The following is a 25,197-nucleotide window of genomic DNA, read 5'->3' as shown; positions in this document are numbered from 1 at the left end:
GATCACCACCTCGAGAGCAGGCACCTCTGATGGAAAGCTGTATGGATTGCGATGGAGCTCTGACAGGCTTTTTCAACCCAACCACTAAACATAAACAGTAGAGCAATGACTCACAATTTTACCCATGGACATGCCAAAGGCAGCGTCAACCATGCAGAACCTCAATCAGTTTAAGTCGAGCCGTTGTGAGGAGTAGTGAGGAGGAGGAGCAGTGAGGACCGAGGAGTTAGAAGGAAGTGGGAGGGAGGCGGCGCAGGAAGGAGGAACTGTGAGGAGGAGTAAGGAGGTGGAGAAATGAGGAGGAAGGAGTAAAGAAGAGCGCTCAGGAGGAAGGAGTAAAGAAGAGCAGTAAGGAGGAAGGTGTTAAGAAGAGCAGTAAGGAGGAAGGAGTAAAGAAGAGTTATCAGGCAACTTGGTTCTGTAGGGTTATATTATGGATATGTTTTATTGATATATTCTAATAAGGCGATTAAGTATGATGGTTTCTTTTTTTTCTCCTTATGACCTTTGTTGCATAATGAAAACACGATAATAAAGTGAGTATGACAAACAACTTTTTGTTTTGCCATCATAACTTCTTTTCTTGGAATCTTAACAAAACAAAGCATGCAAAAAGGTGTGTTGCGTGTCTTATTCACAACGCGTAAAGTTAAATATGTTATTAGCTACACTTCCAGCATATGTCACCCCATGAAAAGAGTTTACCTCTGCGTCTCTGAGTCTTGCTGCTCCCAAATATTTCCCGGTGTGTATGCAAATGCCAAAGCTTAAAATATCACAATGGTTCTTATTAATATGGGTGCCAGGTAAAGCAAATAGTTGGCCTTCTTGCCAAACCTTCTGTGAATGCAAAGTATCCAAATCCAGCAGAGGGTGACTAGGACACTGATTTGAGGCAAATATTCTTAAAAACTTACAATGGTCTGGTGGGAGTCTTGAGAAGGTGTGCGTGTGAGTCTGAGTGTGTGTGTGTGTGTGTGTGTGTGTGTGTGTGTGTGTGTGTGTGTGCGTGAGAGAGAGTGCATGTTTGTGTGCGAGAGTCTGCATGTGTGTGTGTGTGTGTGTGTGTGTGTGTGTGTGTGTAAGAGAGTATACACGTGTGCATACGCAGTGAGGATGTGTGTGTAGACAGTGTTGTGTAAACTCAACAGCTGCTTTTGTTTACCTAAAGGATTTCACAGTTCTTGATATTTGACAGTGGTTTGCCATTGAGTGTCTACAGAGAGCCATGGTGGGAGTAACGACATAACTGAATACCATACCTCTGCGGCACGCGGCATCATGCATACAAATGTTACCAAAGAGGAGCCCTGCTTGTCTTGAGTTGCTGCTTTTTACGCTTACGTGCCGAAGACAGGTGCTCGATCACACAACTTCAACGCGAGCATGATTGCATTCACACTCGCCAGATGGAACACCACTCGCCCATGTGCTTCAGATGTAGCATGTTCTGAAGGGTCGATTATGGAACCAAACATTGCATTCTTGGAGCGTCTGCCTTTGCATGTTTTACCTGATAAAAACGGCAATGTGTTCCTTGCTGAGACACATCCTCGCCTTTCATCTATTTATTTTTCCGTGATATAATTGATGGAACCAGAGGTAAGGTCAATGTTGTCCTAAAATGGTTCTAAAGCAAGAAGAGTGAAGAGCCTTAGATTGTTCGACGGAGGTGGTAAGAGCTGATGGCATGCAGTCCAGCTGACTCTTCCCCCCCCCCCCCCGACCACCACCACCACCATTTTGTATTCCTCCAACTACTTGCCCTGGGGTCCAGGGTACAAAGACATACTGGGACCTGGAGAGTCAAGTCATTTCCTCCCTCTGCACCAATCCAGCCCTTTGGCCTAGCAGGCATGTGACGCTGATCCCACATCTGTCAGAGGCTAAAACCTGTCTGGCTTCTGATAGCTAACCTCTCATACTGTGCAGCCCTCTCCTGAGCACAGCCCTGGCTATTTTGATTGGCAATACAGGGCAAGAGGAACATCAAAAGAAGCAACCAGACCAATCTCCCGTATCAAGGTCACAACATTATACCAGGGAAATTAAGCAAACTTCAGACCCTTTCACTTCAGATCGACGTACTAAACAATGATGTAAGAGCAAGGTGACATTTTGTCATCCATTTCAAATCCCACAAAATGGACAGGGTAAAGCGAGCAGCAGTATCTTTTGTTGTTGTTATTTTGTGCAAAAGCCGAAGTCGCAAGTGTGTTGAAAGGGTGTATGAAAGGACTTGCTCACATTTTATTTGGATTGTTCACGGTCGGCAGTGGGCTCCGCTGCCTATGCCCCCCCCCCCCCCCCCCCCCACCCCCATCATGTCGCTCAATTTATCAAAAGCTGAAATAATGTGGCAGGGATTTATTATCTTATTCACAAATCCGACTCCATTTGCACAACAGAGGACACAATCCTCCAACTGACATTGATTTATTTTGATTTATCTAGAACGGGAAGTGTCGGGGGCAATGTTCATTGAGTGCACCGGCCCCTCTAGCACCCCCCCCTGCCCTCCCACCCCCAGACACACACACTTTTTATTTACTGGCTAAGATGTAGACTATAATGAAACTAGCTTACTACTTGAACTACTTACTACTTGGTCATTTAGGTAGTAGTGAGATCCTAAGGCATGGGTTGAAGGCTGTTTTTGTCTATAGCTATTTTGATCAATGAGATGAGAGATATTAAAAGTAAGGTAAGTAAGGTTATATCTAGCAATGGTAGAGACAACAACAATGAGCCTTTTTTGGATGACCTTCTTTGCTTTTTATTTGTGTGAGGCATTCTGAGAGAACTCAGAAAGCCAACAGGGCTTGTTCTGTCTAATTGAAGAGGTTTGATTTAATAATAGATTTACTCACTTCTCAAAAGAGGTTGGTAAAACAAGAAGATACCGATAGAAGACATTACAATGCAACCTCAACCTCTTCAAAACTAAAATAAAACATCAAACGTTTATATTATAGAGATTAATCTTATCTGATAAAGTCATTTGCTTCAGCCCATCATCTTATTTGACTGAAGAAAGTTATTTCAGAGCATCTACAAGCAACTGCTTTTGGTGAAACACGCTTTCTTTATGGAAAAATATGAATACTTTACAAAAAGAAAGTAGCCAATGAACTACTGTAAAGGCCTACTAATTATGATGACTGTAACCAAATTCATTATGTATACTACTAATTACAATGGTGGTTTGTCATTTGCTATATAATTGAATCCCTATTGCTAAGCATAAGCATAAAAAGCATGTTTATACTTAGAATCGGAATGTGGGAAGACAGAAAACTGCTATGACGCATTGAAGCCTTTCAATCAAATACTTTTCATCTAGTTACATCATTGTATTGAATGATCAGTGTTTGTTGAGATGCTAATTGTCTTTGCTGTTATTTTAGTCTGTGTATTGGCGTGGTCTGGCAGTTCTCTGCATGTTCATTGTTCTAAGTGGGAAGGCCACTCGACTGGAAATCAACAAGGTTGTTATTGTTAGGACTAATATGAAGCCTCAACATTAAACTCTACTATATATGATTCAGTAACATATAATATGAGACAACTCATTGTATTGTGTTTATTGCATTCTATGGCCAAACATGCATTCTGAGGGACAAAGTGGAAGAAAGGATAACCAATATTGTTTAGAATGCGAAAGTATAAAGTGTAGAAGCATGTCACAGGCATTGGTTGAAATAATTAGAATCAACACAAGTGCCTAGAAATTGGGATTCATATGAAATCGTTTTTTGAGGCTTATAATAGTAACCTCAAACAAGTTGGATCCTGTTTATTTTAGCCAAGACAAGACAGAGCCACTCTTTGCGAGATATTGCAATAGAATTGCAATTGCAGTTTCTTTTTGATTTTGGATAATGCATCAGACTACAAAGTAAAGCCATTGATCACATGATGACAAATCAAACATTAACTGTAAGTACCTACAGTATATATTTACAAGTTTAATTCTGCATGCATACTTTATTCTGTGAATGCCTAAATGGCATATAGCAGGTGATTATGAGGAAGTATTTATGTCCAAAACATACTCAGATCAGCTGGGCTGTAAAAAGTATTTTTGAGAACTTCGATAGCAGTTTTATTTAGATCAAACAATGTATCAAACAATGAATACAATCCTGACCATTTTAATTAAGAATTACTGTAACACTGCATACATATTTTCCATGACATGTAACGGTGTATAGTCCAAGTGTTTAACCAGCCTTCATCCGTCAGCCTAAAGCTGATTGCGATTCTGTTCTTGGAGCAGCAATATGTTAAATAAAGTCCAAGACCTAGTCAGAGGTTAGAATAATTGGGGATAAAAATCAATATCATGCATAATTGCGTTGCCTGTGTCAGTGTCTGTTTCCATTTCAAACTGCTCATTCAATTGATGCGCGGGTGAGCAATGTGCAGTATTTTTGCCTTTTGTGACATGATAGCAAGTCAAAGTTTAGATTTAGTCATGTTTTTGTTCGCCTGGAAGGTCAGGAAAGTTCAACTCACCCACGCATTCTACGCTCCTCCGTTAACAGCTGTGCCGTCTGTACTTGGCAGGTCACACCATCTTTTGAGCGGCAACTACATTTTGAGTCACCGCAGATTCATCACACCTGGCCTTTTGCTGTAAATATCTCTTCTGAATAATAAAAATGGGGCAGAGGAGAATGTAGAGAAATGCATTAGTAGCATTGTCGGTTATCCATTGTACATTCAGGGAATGTACGGGAGTGACAGCCTACGGATCTTGAATCAAGGTCATTGAACCATGTATTGATTTGAGGAGATGTTGTCGGAGGCAAGCTGTTGAGGCCAATGTGTTAAATGTAACAATGTGTGGGTTTTGCTTCTGACTAGAAATTTTCCTTTGAGAGAGTCGGATCCATAGGTGAGAGGTTTGTCATGTCAAAAGGACAGAAAATAGACATATTTTGCATAAAGATTCTGTTAATAAACACCAGGTTTTTTTATCTGTAAATAAATATTTACTAATTTACTAGTACATAAATAAGTCCAGATTGAACCACGATATGGAGGAGAAAGGGATTTTTGCCCGGGTTTGCCTCCTGCCGGAGCCTCGCTGCCGGGTGGCGGGGCAGGGCGGTGGTGCCCTGGCGGTGGTGCCCTGGTGGCGATGGCCCGGCAGCAGAGGAGCGCCAGCAGCAGAGGAGCCCCCTGCGGCGGTGCCCCGGCAGCGGGGCACCAGCGGGAGACAATCACAGGCAACAATCCCTTTCTCCTCCATGTCGCGGTTCAATCTGGACTTCAGGAAGTCGAAGCCAAAGTTCCTTTCCCCCAATTCCTTCTCAACCATGGCCGAGATAACCCCCACTACGAGTCTTGTTGTGGAAATACCAGACAGACATCCAGACATCAGATAACTCGACGCAGTCTAGACTTTTCACCAAATGGGAGCTTTACGCAAACTTGCGTTATTGTGTTGCGTGTTATGTGCCATAACACCAACAGCAGAATGGTTATCCAAATAACAAAGAAGTGTACAAAACTTGCGTTACAGTATCATGTGACGCTCACATGGTCGTAGCTCATTGTCTCATTGGTGGCCAAATTCTCTGGGTGGGCAAAGAGAAAGGGGAGGAAACCTTGCCCCTTATGATGACATACGGGGCAAATTCCAAATCGGTCCGTCTGAGCTTTCATTTTTTCAAAGGCGGAGCAGGATACCTAGTGCTCGTTTTACACCTAACGCCATTTCTAGCCACTGGGGGAGCATAGGCAGGCTAGGGGAAAACCTCATAAAGTGACATTTTATTTATTTATTTATTTAAATTTTTAATTTTAAAAACACTTGAGTTGAAGAGGAATTGAGCAGTCAAGGTAAAGCCAATTTCATGTTTCATGTTTTCTGTAATTAGCTTTAAATAATTATTTATAATATAATATATTAATATTATATTAATATAATATATATATATATATAATATATAAACCAATAATATCATGGTTAAACAACACATTCAGGGACTTCGTAAAAGACAGCGTTATTTTATAACATTACATGTTGAGTCATTCATGGTGTAATACGTTTTTTGACAACGAGCATTTAAAATAGCAACTGTCCAAATTCACAACATTGAGAGTTGTCTCCGCCCCCTTACTCCCCAGACTCGAGCTCACATGGGCTGTCATGTTGAGGACCCTAAACGAACACGAGTGCAAGATGAGCTAAGCACAAAATTTAATTTGGAGACAAATTATTCAGCTGACATTAACAAGCAACGACGAGTCCTACATTGTCAGTTGATCAACTAATTCATTGAATAAATGCTTGTTGGAAAATACACTGAATTTATACAAAGACTGTCCCTGATGTATATCTTCAATATTGTATTTCATTTACATTTCAGAAAGGGTAGCAAAATAAAAGGCATGACATCAACCTTTTGAGGAATGTGTCACTTCAAAAAGGTGTGATTAATTCATATATAAATCAATATTCCACACAGCTAAGCCATACAGGTTACACTGTTAAGGTCTTAAATAAGTATGTAAACTTTGTGTGTATGTGTCGCCAAGTAATGGCTACTTATTGCTTTTGTCCAATTTTAGTGTGTCTGAACCTTCCTTTGTTCACCGTAATTAGGATGTTCAATATATATATATATATATATATATATATATATATATATAAACAATGACCATTCATGGTGGATGACTAATGGCTAATAACTGTGTACAACTGCAACAAAAACTGACTAAAGTGCATCTTACATCAAACCAAATCAAATATAGCCTACAGTATGAAAAGAAAACAGGAACCACTCACACATACACATCCATGTGTGCAGTCTTTGAAATGTATGAAACTAAAATTATACACAGTCCATTGCTTTGCTTTTCTCTGCTGGAGCAATATTGTGTAAAATAAAGGATCCCTTTGCTCGGAAGGGATCCTTTGCTTGGAATTTTAATGACAGAAAGAAAAATAAGGGACAAACCTATACCATCAGTCAGTTTCAGATAGATATGACATTGACAGACAAGGTATGCCTTATGTTGATTAAAAGCAACTATAAGCAAACCACAAATATATTCACAGGGGCCTTGAGGGGAATATAACAAATATTTCTTTCTCAATCCTCCTCTTTTAAATTTGTTAGCAAACAATCACTCAACAAACACGTGTGTCCTTTGTGGCCCAGCTGTATAGAAATGCACTTCAGCAGGAATATGGGCTGCACATGGCATAGCAGAGTCTGAAATGTGGTGACCGTTATACATATGGGAACATCTGTCAGGAATCAGAGCGTGCAACAAGGACAGAATCCTAAACCTAACCCGAGGGCTTCTATTGTTTTTCCATAAATAAAAACACATTTCAGGCATTGCAATCTTATGTGTGTTGATGTTTGTCTGGGAATTTCTGATCAATTGAATTAGGTTTTTTAAATTGCAAAAGGAAATGAACCTCTGCAGAGTATGAGGTCATTTATATTGGACCTCACATACAATTGCATTGAGCTAACAAAAATTGTTTAATTAAAACTGCAGAATATGTACTTCAAACACAATCGTATCTCTCACAAAAGAGGTTTGAAAAGTGTTTTCTTCCTTATACTATATGGTCCATGTTTCAAATATAATAGTTTTAGAAATAATCATTCATATGATAGCATGTATGGACAATAGCTTATGCTTGGGGCAAATAACTTGCCCAAGATACTCAGTGCAAGCAACAGACTTGTGTCGGTGAGTAAATAAACAACTGAAACTGTGAGAACAAATACATGTTGGCATGTTGCTATACAATGTAAACAATGTATCCCTTTGATGCTATACATCCAGCTATAATTTCAGGTTTATACAAATATGACTTGTTTATTTTAAGTGGTCATTGTTAGAGGTAAGTGGAGAAGCATAATGGGGCATATTGAACCACAATGATGAATGGGTAAAAATACAAGCAATCTAGATTTGATTATGTATTGTCCTTGAATTCCCACATGGCGGGCTCCATGGAAGAGTAAACCGCTCCCTACGTAGATTCAAAGGTATCGAAAACGATTCTTATTTATTTTTTTATCGTGACATTATACACTTATTAAAACATACTTACATCAGTATTATATTCCAAGTCTGTTCCACTAGATGTCAATAAATTTGAAAGACTGCACCTTTAACAAACATGCATAACTTGCATAACATATTTTTCCAACCTCAATTGTGAAAAAAATTACAATAATTCCATTGTCTTTCACGGTGGGGTGAACAGATGGAAAATAAATTGACATTTGTTCACGTGACATAAATTGTGTACAGCTGTCAAGAGGAGGCTCAACTTACCCACTCTCTCTAACACATCATTAGCAAGGTGGCAGAAAGATTTCAATGTACCAAAACTATTTACCCCAATTTTTTATTCTGAATTAAAATAGATCCGGTGTTTTGGAGGTGCCTGTGCAAATTATTTCTCAGGGAGTAAGTTGAAAATCCTTGTACTTGGAAATGATCCAAAACATTCAAAAGGTATAGGGTTTTCTGTTCATGCACACCAATTGTTCTGGTATTGTGCACAGGTGAAAGTTCATGGAATCCACACCCCGTAAACTCCCTTATTTGACCAAACATGGTTCTAGGAATGCTCATAATTATATGGATTTCTCAATAAAGGTATTGTTCATTCCTAATTAAGAGTGTTTGATTCATTCATATACAACACAAAAGCAAAGTGAAGAAAATTGTGAGATTGAGGGATGAGGATGAGGGTAGCAGCCTGCATTTTAAGGTTGGCCTGTTCAACTGCAGCGTACGGAAAAAGTAATGTATTGCAGAGTCAGGTTAAGGCCATCCCAGACCCCGGGCATCATAGGCCTGAGGATGGACTGGCATATCCCCAACCTGGCAATCCCCCACGTCTCTTATTCCCATTGCCTACTCAAAAGTGCCTCTCATAACATATTTTTACATGCACTATCTCTCTCTGCCTTTTGCTCACGGTCTGGCTATATCACTGACTTCCAACACAGCGTACGGGCGGTTTCTAGTATGGGTAGATTTCTTTATACATCTGAAATTCAGTATTGAAACCCAAATAAGTGTTATGAGACTCTCAAGTAGCAAACTTTGCAGGAATGCCCAAGTAGTAAAATATCAATGAGTTGAACGCTTCTAAACATGGCATTGACATCACTCTACAACCTTTGGAAGGTTGTCACATTACGACAAAATGTCAAAATGTTTTGGAGCCATTTAAACCAAATACTCATTATGGATGTCTGGTGATGTTCTTAGGGACATTTATAGACTTCAATGCATAGCCAAGAAATGGTAGCACACTCATAAATAGGGGGAACCATAGCCGAAGATGGGTTACCAGCATTTGTCCCCCCAATAACAACGACAAAGAAGCAGAGAACTTTTATTTTCAAAGACAACAATGCCTCTGACAGGGACGGTTGTTTTTTTCTTTTTCTCTTTTTTTTTTTATTCTTGTCAGCTTCAATAACAGTTGAGATGTAGCCCACCGATTCCTATTAAAGCTATTAAAGTGAAGGGGTTTATAAATTAAATTTATTTATTTATCATTGATATGAATAGGTGCCACATTCACGTTTAAAGAAGTTATTTCCCCAAACAAAAGACACAAAAGAAGAAAGAAGAGTAAATCATGTTAATATGTGTGTTGACTCAGCAGGGATAATATTAAATTAGAAAATTGTATCTACAGGCATATTTGAACGCAAGACAGAACCTGAGAGCTTAACTGCATTATATTCATTCATTTATTTTGAATTGTCACCTGATGCCTGAATTTTGTGTTTTCATCTAAATTAATGAAGACATAAAAGACTATAAATGTATGAGAAAAGGGTACACATTGGTGTATACAAATTCTCCAGAATTCTATAAATTCCTCATGAATAAATTAATAAAAGCTTCCTCATGAATAGTACTTATGAGACATTGGTTATCCTCAAGTTTATTGATAGGCTGTGACGCAAACTCGCCACGAAGGGGTTGATCTATCCACTTTATACTAGAAGCAACAATGGTTTGAAAATACTTAAGTTATTTCTTACTTGAGTAGACTTGGTTTACCAAAAGCTTTAAACACATTATAGTAAACCACTGGGCAAACTGCGTGCGTTTATGATATGCCTGTTCCCAAACAAACAAAATAACTTTTCCTGATGAAAGCATTTGAAAATTGAAAAAACTTCAAAAGGGCTTTTATTGTGAAAGCTGATTGTGCGCCTGTGAGCACTTGCGATAAATGCCTCTATATGTGGTTATTTTGCAAGTGTGATTCAGCTTGAATGAAGGCAGCATCAAAGCCATATAAATTGGAGCAGATATCCAGATAAAATGAGCAGTTAAAAGAGGATGATAAACACAGTGTCTTGTGCTCAATTAAATATGGGCTTCAAAGTATTTGTTTGCATAAATCGCGGATAAGGCAATATGTTTAGTTTAGCTCCTCCCTTTTACCTTTTTTGTTTGCTAGGGCCGGGGTGTGTTGTAATGGCTACTTTATCAATTGATGATGCTTGGATGATCTTCAAAACACCTGTTCATGTTTAGTACTCTTGGTAGAGATTGGTATCAATTTTACATTTTACTTAATCTGTTTACATGCTGAATGCAATGAAATTATTTTATTCACAATATAGTAACTTTAAATTACACATGCCTAATACAAATCACAGTTCTATATTTTCTATAATGCAATCTAATGATTAAGACATGACGAATGAATGAATCAAAGGTATTCAGAGTATTGGTCCCTTCACGTGCTATGGAAATTATGGTAAATACTAAAAGCCGACGTGAAAATTGCACATGAATACCCCCTCACATCGTATTTTCCACTGGAGAGCTCGTAAAATTTTTTGATACACAAGCTGCCGAGATAAGATAACCTTTGACCTTTTCAACAGGAACAGGTCAGGATCTGTGAGTCCGCCATGTTTCGTTTCACTACGACAACAAAAGCACTTGAACACAACGCACTCGTAATTTCCAGTTCACAAATGGAAAGGATCATCTTTTCCATAGCAGGTGAAGGCAGCATGAGTCAGTGGCCCCCAATGAAAAATGATTGCCCACCCCTTCCATTTAGAAGGGGTTTTCCTTCTATGTACTGCTCAATAGTTAACTGCAGTATTACATTAACAAAAATAGGGTTAGGGTTAGGGTATAACGTAAATCTGTCCCTTTATTTTAATTTCAGAAATTATATTGTGATATTGTGTTGATATAGGAACCATCAAGCTACATATGTCCCGGTTTTCCAGTTTCTTCTAACATCTGATAGACACGGCTCCATTGGTCTTTACTGACCAGCACCGAATCAACAGTTCTTTCTGCACAGGTAAGCGTTGCTCATTTCTAGTCAGACACTTTTTTCAATTTTGAAAGCAAGAGAAAGGGAGCTGCTGAAAGCAAGTGAAAGGGAGTTAATGCATGGATATTGTGATTAATGGTCATTAGGTGTTAGTAAGTCCTGCTGTGAAGGCATTTCATGGTGGGTACAAGCAATGGACCAATGGACAAATACAGGCCTACTTATTTCTACAATACATATTTTAACAATAAACCATTCATGTTCCGAATGCAACAGAAGAGACAATAATACATTTAGGAACATGTTTTATTTAGACCAGGGTTCAGTCGATACTTCTTGTCATGCTATATTTATAGTCGCAAATATTGATTGACTTGCCTGAATTTCAAATGTGATATGTGATCCTCTTGTATCAATTATCTGCAAGTTCTTTCTCAAACTTCTTCATTCATTGTTGAAGGTTTCTTTAGTCCTTTAGGTGACCAGATTTCGGACATTTGTAGTTTGTCGGTTCATGTATCAACAACATATCTGAAGAAATGGAAAACAGGGGATGTATTTACATTTTTCCTATGCTTATAATGGTTATGTAGTACTGTAGTAAAATATTGGGCTGTACCCGCCACATGGATTAGGCGACACATTATGGGTCATGCCTGCTGATGATTGAAAGTCAGGAGATAGACCCCCGTTTAGCAGATCAGATAGACATGAGACTAATTATCCACTGTCTCTGAAATTAATATTCATGAACAAGCTAGAGCCATTGCAGTTTAAAAATCGATTCATCTATTTAAAAAAGGTAAAACGGGGGCTGTCCCTGGAACACAGGGACTATCACCTGAAAACAGGGACGGTCACACAATAACTGGGACTGTCACCCAGTTACAGGGACGTCTGATCACCCTACAATATGTTGCATTATATATACAAAATAAGCTATTGTATGTATATTTTGTTTGAGTTACATTATGGAAGAATAGGAAGAGGGTTTATGGAGGAGAAGGTCTAAGCTGGACTCACCTGCGGCAGTGTTAAGGTAGTTGGTTGTTCTGGTTGATGCAGCCCTTTGCAGCGGGGTCAATACGTTCATGGATGGCTGCCTCCTCATTCACTTTAGGGCTGGTCTGTTTAGCTGCTGTTTTCACAATAGTGTAAAATATACAATGGGCTATATGGCACACCAGCACAAAATAACTGTGCTTCTATTTGGTATTTGCAATAATGACGGCACATCATTAAGTCCATGCTAGGAACACATCTGACAACGGGTGTGCACTGGGCCCATATCCATTAAAATCCAAGGGGCATAGGTGGGTGAGTCGAGAATAATCCAACGGAAATAACAAAATGAAAAATGTTCACATTCATCTTAGAATCAGTTGTGCTGGTTCAGTTGTCTGGGTCGGGTCTCTTCCATTACATGACTCAATGTGGACCTGTTGCTGTAATACACATTGAGACACACTGAGTCCTGTGGATGAGGAAGAAAGCAGAATGACAATTTCAAGAGCCCAGAGAAAGAAATCAGAGAACAGCAACCAGCCAGTCTTTTTGACACCAGCAATTACAGACAGATAGTTTTTGACTTCATCTGAGCTGGATAAGAGGGGAAGCTGTACTCTGGCAGCAAACAAATAGAAGCTAATCCTAGGGCCTCCGTTGGTGGATTTGGAAGATGGTCTGCCTTGTCTTAATACTAATTATTGTTATTGTTATGGTTATCATCATAAATATTCTAGTAGAAGTATAAGAAGCAGTATAAGAAAGGTAGGCCTAGAAGTTGTAACTCGTTACCCCCAGATTACTACAGGAAGGCCTATGGCAGGTGAACTGTCCACTCCCCAAATATTAAAATAAAGATAATAAACAGATCATTAGACCTTCATGGTTTGTTTGTAAACACAATTTTGCTGTTGCATCTTCAGGAAAAGAAAAATAAATTTAAAACTGATTTTTATATTTTTGGTTGAAAACAAACAAAAACTAACAATGTTTACTTAAGGAAGCAATCCTTGCATGTCATTTTTGGCACGTCTGCTGCGTAGATCAGTTTACGTGAAAACAGGGATCGTATTTGTCTGCAAGATGATATTACAAAACCATATTCAATGTTCTATTCTGTTTTTGGCTTTGTGGAATGTTAATGAAACCATTAGCATGCTCCTAGGTGTATCATGGCTTGGCAGAGGGCCACTATCCAGACACTTTACCTTCTCTACCGAGGAATAGGACCGACAACCTGCTGCGGTATTAAACAAGTCGAAGTTAAATAAAACATCTATAGCACAAGGAAAGATGAACTATGAAAGTGTTTGCAATTAATGGTTGAATCCGACTCTTTGCGGGCCGCCCTTCATTCCCTCCTGTGTTCCCAAAATAGAAACATGCCACAAAGACGAGTGATAAGAAGAAGCAGATAGCGTACAGAAAGAAAAAGACTCTGAGACATAGTTCTGTATAGCTAATAATATATCCCTTAAGTAAAGTAAAAGTTGTGGTAGTAAATAAACTGTTCACTCAAGAGTATTAAAAGTATTTTGTGGTACCATGTTATAGCTTGAGTGCACAAATTAATATCACATTTGTTGGCATTATTTGTCTGAACAAAATAACTTTTATTTTTTTTAATAGTCACCCTGGGGATCAGTGGAATATATCTATATGTTTATTTTATTTTGCATGAAAAATAAACTAAAAGATAATATCTGTGAAATAGCCCAGCCCACTCCTCATGCTTATTTATGTACATTTCCTTGGGTTAAACGATTTATTTTGAAAATCAACAGAAACAAAGGGTAGCTTAAGCTTAGGTTAAGGTATGATTCTGTCTCTAATTGGATAGTCAACACCTGCCAAAGAACCCTTTGGCATCCTTGAAACAAGCAATTACACTACCCATTTGACACTGTGGATAACACCGTCATGGAAACAATAATGCCTTAATCCAAATAGCAATTCAGATTTTTGCTCTATAACAGTATCATTTTCTAAGGGTGGCCAATATATAGCCATTGTCTTCCCATATGTAGAGTGGTGGGATTCCTTCCCTCTCTCTGTCTGCGTTACTTATAGATATTCAACCTTTCAAGAGTGTTTTCTGGAATGGTGTGACCCAAAGTTCTTCTCAGAGGACATATGTGTATCTCTCTGCACATTCCAATATTTCTGAGATGGACTCAATACTTCGCACCCAGTCTTGATGTGTTATGTTTACCAAAAATGTTATTTTGAGGCTACATGCAGCAGTTACGTAACATGTTACTCATCCACCTCCTGAAGGGGCCTGTTGGTGTGTGTAGTCACACACAATCAACAGTCTAAGGATGAGCCATATTGTCTATATGCATACATTCAGTCTACAGTGGAGATAATGCAACTGACATACCCTAATGCTTCTTATTGGTTTGATGGTTGAAGTGCTGTGAATGCATGCTACATTAACTATATGACTATAATCTTGAAATAAGTGTTTAATCTATTTAGCCACATTTACTGAAACAACAAGAATCAATTTTCTTATAAATTATAAGTCAATGTTCTTTCTTTCTCTGTGCCATCAGTCAGTTACATTTAGTTAATTTGTCAGGCAACTGTAACTTGACTATATTGCCAGACCACAATAAACAAACACCCCTATAACAAGCATTTTGAACATAGGCTATGTGCAGCACAGTTGGTTTCCAATGCAAAAAGGAAAACCACAAATAAGCCAATCACAGTGGCGAAATGAAACCCCTAAGTGTTTTTACCCCAGAGACATCCGTGTCTGGTCTAAGGGCCTCTGGGATCTTCATATTAATGGAAATTAAGCAAATGTGCTGCCTAGTATGCATTTTAATTAGTAGTCAGTTGCAAATATGACTTGACCCCAAACTAATTCTAACAAAAGGTTTCTCAGTGGATTACAGTAGTATCAGATGTACTTACGTACATACTAAAAGTTTACCAAAGTTTGATACCAAGAAAGGCCCCATTTTAAAAATGGCCGCCGTCAGGTCCCAAAAATTACCATTAGTCCTTTGTATTCCTCCTAGACCAGGAATACTGGTGCCTGATACATGTTTTGGCCATGTTATATTCTAATTAGCATATTTGCATGATAGATAAGTGATTACAAGTACAATTATATATTAAAACAATTGGTTACAAGCATATTCATAGTAAAATAAGTACAATTTCCCTGAAGTAATTGCATATTTCTCCTTTCTCATATCATTTTGCCTTGTGGTGGTGGTTTCTGTGGTTCATAACCATTCTTTTGATTAAAATAAAGAATAAATTAATTAGAACTGTGTGGTACTGTAAAATTAGTCAAAACAGGGCTGCCACGTGAAGGCTCAGTACCGCTAACCCCTTTCATTTTTTTGTGTTTTATTGGTTTAATATATATTTTATATTTTTTTATGCATTTTTTTTTTGCCTTTTGTTTTTTAGATATTTTTAAATACTTTTCTTATTTATACATATCTTTTTTCTATTTTCTTCAGTTGTTTCCTCTTATTATGGTTTATTTTTTATATTCTTTTGCACTGTGACCTTCAATAGATAGACCATTAGTCGTCATTCTCTTCCTCCCATAGAGGTTGATTATAGTGATTCTCACAATTCCCAACTTGACATGGTCCACAAGCAGGCATACATGGTAATCCATATGGCCTGCAACTGCACCGTTGTGTTCGGCAGGCAGTTGTGCAATTACAGTGGATCATCTTCAGGAGGCCTTCTGGGGCAGCCGTCTTATTGGTCATAACTGGCAGGAACTGGTTCTCCACCAGTTTCCATCCCCAATCGACTGTGTTCATGTCACCTTCATTTCCAATCCACACCATGATCTGGAAGTTCACTCTTTGGCAGTGATATTTGGTTGAGGACTCTGTTGGAGGCAGACGTTCTGGGGTAACAAATTACTTGGCGGTAACAATTTTCTTGCTAAATAGGTTGTAGCGTAAAGAGGCAAGTGAATCGGTACTCTTTCCGCCAAACAAAACTGCCATTGCCTTGGTCCCATGGTCCTCTATGACATTCCTTGCTTGATGTGGGAGCAGAAACACATTTGCACAGGACTGGATGGTTGATTCCCCATTCACAAGTTTTTGAAATGCTGTCTGTTTACCAACACTAAAAATCTGTGAAGTTGTATCACATCCTGTGAAGGCATGAACAAACAGCAATTGGGAACACAAGTCACTACCCAGGACTTGTTTTATCTCACTAATGTTGTACACTTTAGTGGCTTTGGACGTCTGAACGAAAATAGAGTCCTCTATTCTTCGTCCCAGCATAGTAGAGGAGAAGAATGAGCAAATCTGTATCCTCTCCTATCAAGGTTGTGGGCTGATGTTCTGAGGCCTTGACTGCACCTTGACTGCAGCTTTGTCAACATCTGCATCACCTGATGCATTTATAACAGTGCAGCCCTTCTTCTCCATTTTGAGTGTACTATTTCAAAAGCGGAAATGTGTACGTCGTCGCCTCTTTGTACACTTGCATTGTTGATTCCATCAGTTCAGCTGATGAACCTCAACCACATCAGAGCCATCTCTTAAGTTACAGCAAATGGGGCAAGTTTCTTGGTTTACAACAACATCACTCATGATCAAAATTGCATTTGGAGTGTACTTTTTTCTCAAGCTAATTCAACAATGTCATCCTCTCATCCTGGTTTAAGTAGTCAAGGATAAACTTTGTTTGGGCAAAATGGTATACTCTGTACTGCCAACAACATTTCATTGAGGCAAGCAATATCAAATGTCAGTATTCTCTTCCACCATCTGAATTGCTGACAATTGTGAAGTTAGCTTTGTTGGGTTTAGTATAATTCTACTTGTATACTCAAAAACATAGAGGATGCACTACATATGTATTACCTTATTTAAATTGAAATGAGTGACCATCTTAGAGGGTTCACACACAGGCCTCTGTTCGGGCTAATTCAGAGTTGACTAGGGTTTAGTTAGCATGGTTGCTAGCAAAGTTATTACTCCATTTTTTCTACTCATATGACACATGTCACCGACCTCTCCAGACTCTTCGGCTGATTTTAGGCCCGATGTGTCCTCACCTTTACATGACAGGCTAAATTGATCTCTGGTTCACCCCAAACAATTATAAAACCTTACAGTAATCTCACAAAATCATGTTTTCCAGAAGTATGTAATCATGTCAGTGCAATTTAGACAAGTCCAATGGATTCATAGACCCAGAAAACATGGGGTTAGACACCAAGATTACTTGGCTAGGTCAAATAATGAAGGAGTTAGGGTATTTTAAGGGCTTCCTGCCCATCTTGGACGCCATCTTGAAAATTACACCTTTCTAGTGGTCAAACTTTGGAAAACTTTTAGTATGTTATTGAGGACACCTAATACTACAAAAAACACCTGAGAAAACTTTTTTTTTAAATTACTTTGGGGTTAGGTGTTTTTTTTTCATATCTGCAGCTGTCTATAGGTCCAATGGCAAAATTGATTGATTATATTTAAACTATTAGACATAATAATTAGCCGAATCAGCACATTTTTCAGCTCCATAACTAAACTATCACATAACTTATTAAGAGAAAACTGTCTCCATTTTCTATTTTCTATATATTTTTTTATAAATAATGTGTGGGATTGTGTGTGGTGAGGTTTAAGCAGCGTCACCTAGCTGAGTCTGATTGGACTCTGGGGCTGGGTGAGGTAGTATCAGTGTGCACAAGTTAAACCAGCCATCATCAAACCAAACACACTCAAGGAGAGAGCTCCTGCATGGCAACAGGGAGCACCAGGCTGTGTATCATTACCTAAGAACTAAGCAATAAACTGTTTTCAACATCACCACCCTCTGTCCTGTGTTTGGAGGTGCCTAATAAAAGTCACCTAGGTGGAAAGTAGCATGGAAACCTCAACAAATGTATGTTGTATGGTCAAATTTTAATCAAAGCTCTGTTCTCCTCCTCTTTAAATAATGTTCATCCACAATTATTCTATCTAGCAATGTTATTTTGGACATTTCTTGTAATCTTTATGTCAATAACTGCGGATTTGTGTATTTTTGACTGATAGAGAAAAGGTTGCGGATACACATGTTCTTTTATAAGGGTATTCAGTGCTCCTTTGTTGACCTTGCACACTGTCTTCGCTAGAACGCACAGTAAAAGATCCCTCCTTGTTAGTTTGCGATAGGTCAGCAGGGGAGCGGAGAAGCAGCAAGCCTAACACATTCAATGATCGGACGTCAATAGACCTAACCATCTAACAGGAAGCTACCTGCGACCACCTCCCCTCTCAAGCAGGGGAATGAGCTTGTTTTATGCAAACACCTCTGACCTGCGATAAGCACATGGAGGGGCTGGCCTGCTGACCGATGCTTTCTTTGCCTATATCCAGATTAGCGTGAGATACAAATAGGGCTTGGTATTTACATACATGTAAAATCCCACGCATGCATTTAGATAACAATTTAGATGGCAACCAGTAAAATGAGCCAGAGCGCCAGGAGGCATCCTGATTTCATCTGGTATGGAAGCACCAGTATCCTTGCTATTGATTTTGTCAAAAGGGCAATCTACTTAAATAAACTAACAAAAAAAAACATAAGTTAGTAATCACTTACAAAAAATATGTGTGGATGATGGAATAAGGCAAGTATTTTTATATTACAATGGGTTGTTACAGACGTCAATGCATGTAAGCAGTACTGCGCCATTATTCAAGATTCCCAGTGCTGTGCTCGAGAGTGGGATGTTGTCAGTCTCCTATCGTTCTTCCGACCCATTGCAGGGCTATTTATTTCTTCTCATTTAAGCCCTCAGCGCTGCCACTTTCGAGGCTTGATTAGAATAAGAATTCAGGACATCAGGGCTGGAGATGTATCCTCTCCAGGGATTCATCTGACTGGCAGAGATTGAGTGCATGTCCTTTCTTGAAAGACAACTGGCTGAATTACTAATTCCAAAACACAAATTGATGGTAACACACATTTAACATACACACTCCCTCCGAGTCCCAGATACACAGCCTAAGATTGGGATATTTCAGTCTTCTTAGTATCTTGGCAGTAGAAATGTGGGCCCAAGAGAAATAAACAGAGATGTCAGTTTCTATTTACGTCAAACACAAGCTCCCTGTCCATCATCTTTATGTGTCACTTCTTGACTATGGGATTGAGTCTTTGCTATTTTAAAAAGAGTGGTGACAAAATGGGTTTATGGGTGTCGGGAAAGTAAAATGGCAGTAAGATGGCAACATGTACCTCTTTAATATTTATTGTTTTATTACTATTTTTTTCCAGCTGCGTTTTGCATGTCACAACAGCAATGTGATTTGCAGACTTGAATCCAATGTGATGGTTTTTGGATTAGGTTTTAAGGGCAGTCAGGATTTGTTACTACACACGATACACACAAAAGTCAATCTTTTCGCTTACTTTCTCCATGCTACCATATAATAAGTAAAAGCACCTGTTATATTGGCCCAAAAAGAACTGCACCTTTTCTCCAAATTACACCCTCTTTGTTTTGTTTTAACGCTCGATTTCTTTCTAGGTTGTTTTTTTGTAAGCCTCAAAGTTTCAAAGGTCACTTTGCTAAATGACTTAATTATTTGAATTGGTTCTGGAGCTGATGCTGAGCCCGCCGTGTGTGTGTGTGTGTGTGTGTGTGTGTGTGTGTGTGTGTGTGTGTGTGTGTGTGTGTGTGTGTGTGTGTGTGTGTGTGTGTGTGTGTGTGTGTGTGTGTGTGTGTGTGTGTGTGTGTGTGTGTTTCTTTCCCAAGCTGAGATGAAGGTGTACGAGTTATATGGGATAAATAAGATTTATTGCCATTACTAAAAGTGTGGGTAAAAAAATGTAAGCTGCAGTACCTAATCCTGTGACCCCTGAAAGGTGGTTAATGTAAAAATCAATGCCGTACGCTGGCTTTATCGCCTCAGTTTAGGACCAAAGAGTCACATTCACAAGATACTACTGACACATAGTAAGCATATCTGAGGAGACTGCACTTAATGCTGTACCTTAAATATATTGTGATTCATAGTTAGTTATATTTTATTTCCTTTAATTTTGTCTTTGACGTGATTTCTGTTTATTTTTCCACATAGAAGGTGAAAGATGCCAATTGCCTACTAAAATCGCACCAATGTTTTGTTAATCATTTCATATTTTTGCAAAAATGGTATTTGTGAAATATGTCAATTTGTGGCCCGTGTTAGTTTATAGCAAAAGTAAAGTACATAAAATGGCAAACATTGCATATCCTATCAACAACCAAACAAAAAAAATAGACACATGCAGCATGACCTCAGTTACATGGGAAATGGGAGTCGACTACTGCTGGGCCATGGAAACCAATATTCAGTTTCACATCATCATTCATTGAGATCCAAACCCAAAAAAGAGCCAAAAACCTTGGCTCCATTGAACGCTGAAATACCCAAAGAGCATACGGTTGACACTGTGTTTTGTCTCCTTTTATCCCCCAACCTTGCAAAATATACCTTTCCATTATCAAAGAATGTCACACAAAGATGTAATCTTTCAAGGGCCAATATTCAGTTTGGCTGAATAATTTTTGAAACATAAATAATAGCCAACCTTAGACAAAAAATGCAATAAGTCTAGAAAACAGTACACATTTTCATTGAACATTTCATTGAACAGTACAGTAAGTCATACAATCATCCATTCAAATATGATAATATGATTAAAAAAAAGATGTGGTCAATGAACAGTACTAAAGAAGGAGTGCACAATTTTGTGTCAACCCACATTTTGTTAAACATTCACTGGTAGATAATTGCTAAAGCTGTGGGCTATCAGTTTATGTAGTAATGTCTATGTGGAAGACCATCCAAATCATTTATCATGTGAGTCAGGAACACTATAAAAAGGGTTTTGGACAAAATCCAGTGAACCAAAAACCTCCCAAAGAATCAGACAGAGAACATTTGGTTCAGAATGTTTAGAACAACCTGTGTTTATTTATTCATGATACAAACTAGAGTAGACATAGCACACATCCAGGTTCAAGTTCACTGACCTGCACACATAAATGAAAGATTAATTAGCTTTACTCAAATTGTGTAGTTTCCTTTCACTCGTCAATGAGCTATGATCTAAGGAGTCTGAGGTCATTATATCTAATAAAATGGGGTCAACCGTTTAACACTTGTGTTTCTGTTTCATGTCAGGATGAGTCATAAATCATAACTCATTCTTTGTTTATTCATCCAGAAGTTATTTTACTCCTTGTGGATTGGTGTTCAATACCATATCCACTACCCTACCTACAAAATGATATGCCTGGGTTTATCGTGCATGCACTGTTTATACATAAATAAGCATTTATGCATTGAGTTTATTGGAACATATGATGTAAGCCAATCTGGATGATTGTGTCTTTAGTGGATGGGTATATAGTGGTTTGTTATTCATGGAAGCAGTTGGAAAATATGCACTGGAAAAAGTTACATTTTGAACAACGTTCATATTAATTGGTGCAGGGTTATGTTTTATTTTACCTAATACTAAGTATCGGTTGGATAAGGTGTGGCAAATTAATATAACTCAATTTGAACTAACCTTTTTACAGAAGGCCTCGAGACTGGCTACAGAATTAAGACTTATGATGTACAAAATCCAACTTGAAAAATCCCAGTTGAAACACACTATTTTTATATATATATATATATATATATATATATATATATATATGATGTTTGAGTTCATATAGTCATGAACCCATTGAGCACTGGTATTAATGAAAGGGAGACTATATCATATAGAAATCTGGAATCAAAGCTCTGTCCAAAAGGCATTATGCAAGCAGAAACAAGATGGGGTTCAAATTGAGGTCAAACTTAAATGAAAATCTTTCATTTAAAAAAAGTATATTTCCCTCCACCCCCCCCCCCCCCCCCCCCCCCCGGGAGGAGGAGGGACTTGCGATGTACGTACATTTTTCTCCAGTTTGCTCCATTTAACCTCAATCCTTTAATTTGGCCCCATTGTTATTCTTGGCCTGAACGCTTGTTTGCAGACAGAATGCAAAGCTGTTATGGTCTGATTTGGCCATGGTTGACTTTGTTTCATTGCGTGTGTGTGGTTGAGCTGATGGAAAGACCACCTGTCATCCTTGTGGCTTTTGACATAGGTGGTCTAGGGCCAAACCTGAAGGAGTAATCTGCGGTTAATTGATATAAGGTAGGTTGGACCATGCAGGGTTCACTGTCATAAGGTCCCATTCAAGATGGCCATGGCCGTATTTATTTAATTTAGGCCTAATTCTAAACATTTTTTTAGCCATTGCTTTTTTTTTTTTTTTTTTAGCAAATACAGGATAGGTGAATGGAACGTTTTTATTTTCACACAATAACATGTGGCCCTTTTACTTTTTACTTATTCATCTTTTAGCCAGTTGCTAAGGCAAACAAACTGGTTAACATTTTGTCCGTCGGCCAATCAGATCGCGGTTATGCAAATACACTAGTGTGCCGCTACTTGGACTCTGTCCAATGAAATGGTCTATGTGATACAACCCGCCGTGGAATGTCAAAAAGCCGGTCGGCAGCGGAGGATTTAAGAATGGATTTAAGAATTGGGCGATTGCTGTGGTATATGGAAGCATATATGTAGTAAAATTCAAATAGCAATGCAATTTGCAATTTGCAATTCAATAAGTCATTACATTGTGCAATTGACAATTCATTATGCAATTTAATAATGTAATTTGTAAATACGTTATTCAAAGTATATTTTAATATGCAAAGTGACAATGAAATCCTCAATAAAATTTGCAAAAGTTATAACAATAAAAATAGAAATGTCCAATTTTTTGAGTTCCTTTATTCAAATTGAAAAGCTATAGCGTCCCCGTGATTGCAATGCACTTCGCCACGCTCCGTGTGTTGCAAAATTCAAATGACATTTCAATCCGCAAAACACTTTGCAAATCGTTTTGCAAAACGTATCAGCCAATCGCGTCTGGGCGGGAACTACGTCACTTGCTCGTCAGACCAGCTGATCATCCACACACGTTGCAATTTATTTTCTATGCCTAGCATTGTGCCAGATTTGACTCTTAATAGGTCTATGGTTTGACTGAGTTTACGTAATTATAACTGAAAATGGCGGAAAAGACGGTCTGGCAGCTGCTGCGGGATAAATAAATAAATAAATTGCAACGTGCGTGGATGATCAGCTGGTCTGACGAGCAAGTGACGTAGTTCCCGCCCAGACGCGATTGGCTGATACGTTTTGCAAAACGTTTTGCAAAACGATTTGCAAAGTGTTTTGCGGATTGAAATGTCATTTGAATTTTGCAACACACGGAGCGTGGCGAAGTGCATTGCAATCACGGGGACGCTATAGCTTTTCAATTTGAATAAAGGAACTCCAAAAATTTGACAACATTTTTATTGTTATAACTATTGCAAATTTTATTGAGGATTTCATTGTCACTTTGCATATTAAAATACACTTTGAATAACGTATTTACAAATAACATTATTAAATTGCATAATGAATTTACAATTGCATAATGTAATGACTTATTGTATTGCAAATTGCAAATTGCATTACCATTTGAATTGCAAATTGCAAATTGCATTTCCATTTGAATTTTACTACATATATGCTTCCATAGTGGTAGGCTACACGTACAGGGGCAACACTGTCCTTGCGACTACGGGATCCATTTAGCAATAACAACAACAAGCAGGAAGACGCAGGAAAAAGCCGGCTTTATAACGCCTGGTGCAAGGAGAGCGCAAGGAGAGTGTTGCCCCTGTACGTGTACAGCGATTTTATTGGAGGCAGGCTGCGTCTACAAAGACTACTCTCCCATACGTCAGACACGCCTTCCGTCATCCGTCGACGGACGGAGGTATTGTGCAAGAGGCGTACCCACTGTACACGTCCGTCGACGGATCTCATTGACTTTACATGGGACGCTCCCGAAATGCATTGTGGGTCCGTCCGTCAAATCGGCTCCGTTGAGAAAAGTTTAACTTTTCAGGCAGCGACGGATCCGTTGGCCAATCAGATCGCGCACGCTATACGCACGTTATACGCAGATCGTGTTTTACCCCATGCGTCGGACACGCCCACTCTCTTCCGTCGACGGACGTACAGTGGGCACGCGACGAGGAATGAACGCGCCGGGGGTTGAATTGTGGGTAAAAACAGGGCGGGAATGCGTTAACGCGTTAATTTTGACAGCCCTAATATATATATATATATATATATATATACAATAACATATATATACAAAACTTGATTCTTCAAGGCAGTTAAACGCGTTTCAAGCATTTTATTAATGCCATGGTAATGTCTTTCTTCTCTAGTTAAGACTACTCTATGTAATATTATTATTTTTAAATATTTTTATTATTATTTTAACGCCATGACCAGGACACAAACGCACACACGTTCACACAGGAACCTACAATCTGCCCTGCACACTCTCATTTTCACTCCAGTGTACATTTACTTCAGCATGGCCAGTACAATGTTTTACAGTTTTATGGCTGAATAATTTATATAAACTCATAAGTTTTCCACATAGCTTTACAGCACCAATTCGTATTTAAGTAATGTATGGGTAATTACATGTGCAGTCTTATTGAGGACGTATAGATGGGGGGAAAAAACAGTCTTGGACTTAAGGAAAAGAAATGCCCCTTTTTAAATATTTAGACTTTGCAACCCAGAAAAACTTGTTAGTAAGCTGTGCATTAGGGCATTTTATGACCTCTCGCATCATGGCTCTTAAGTGACTGACTGCGAATCTAATTCATCCCCGATGAAACTCGGATGCTAATGAATATTTCATCGTGTTAGTTTTGAATTCCAATGTTGTCTTTATCTATTATCAACCCTGGCGATTCTCGCATATAAAT

The 25,197-nt window shown here is 38.6% G+C and overlaps 1 protein-coding gene across 1 annotated transcript in view; it reads left to right on the top strand.

The window, feature by feature from the left end:
* The first annotated feature begins 11,254 nt into the window (after positions 1 to 11,254).
* Positions 11,255 to 25,197, top strand: part of kirrel3b (kirre like nephrin family adhesion molecule 3b) — a 158,157-nt gene continuing 144,214 nt past the window's right edge. The window contains exon 1 of the mRNA XM_084466713.1: positions 11,255 to 11,344. The gene's annotated coding sequence lies outside the window, so the exon portion shown is untranslated. The remainder of the gene's footprint in view (positions 11,345 to 25,197) is intronic.

This window comes from Micromesistius poutassou (assembly GCF_964030765.1).
Source record: "Micromesistius poutassou genome assembly, chromosome: 4".
Taxonomy (NCBI): domain Eukaryota; kingdom Metazoa; phylum Chordata; class Actinopteri; order Gadiformes; family Gadidae; genus Micromesistius; species Micromesistius poutassou.
This window is presented reverse-complemented; position numbering and strand designations above follow the sequence as displayed.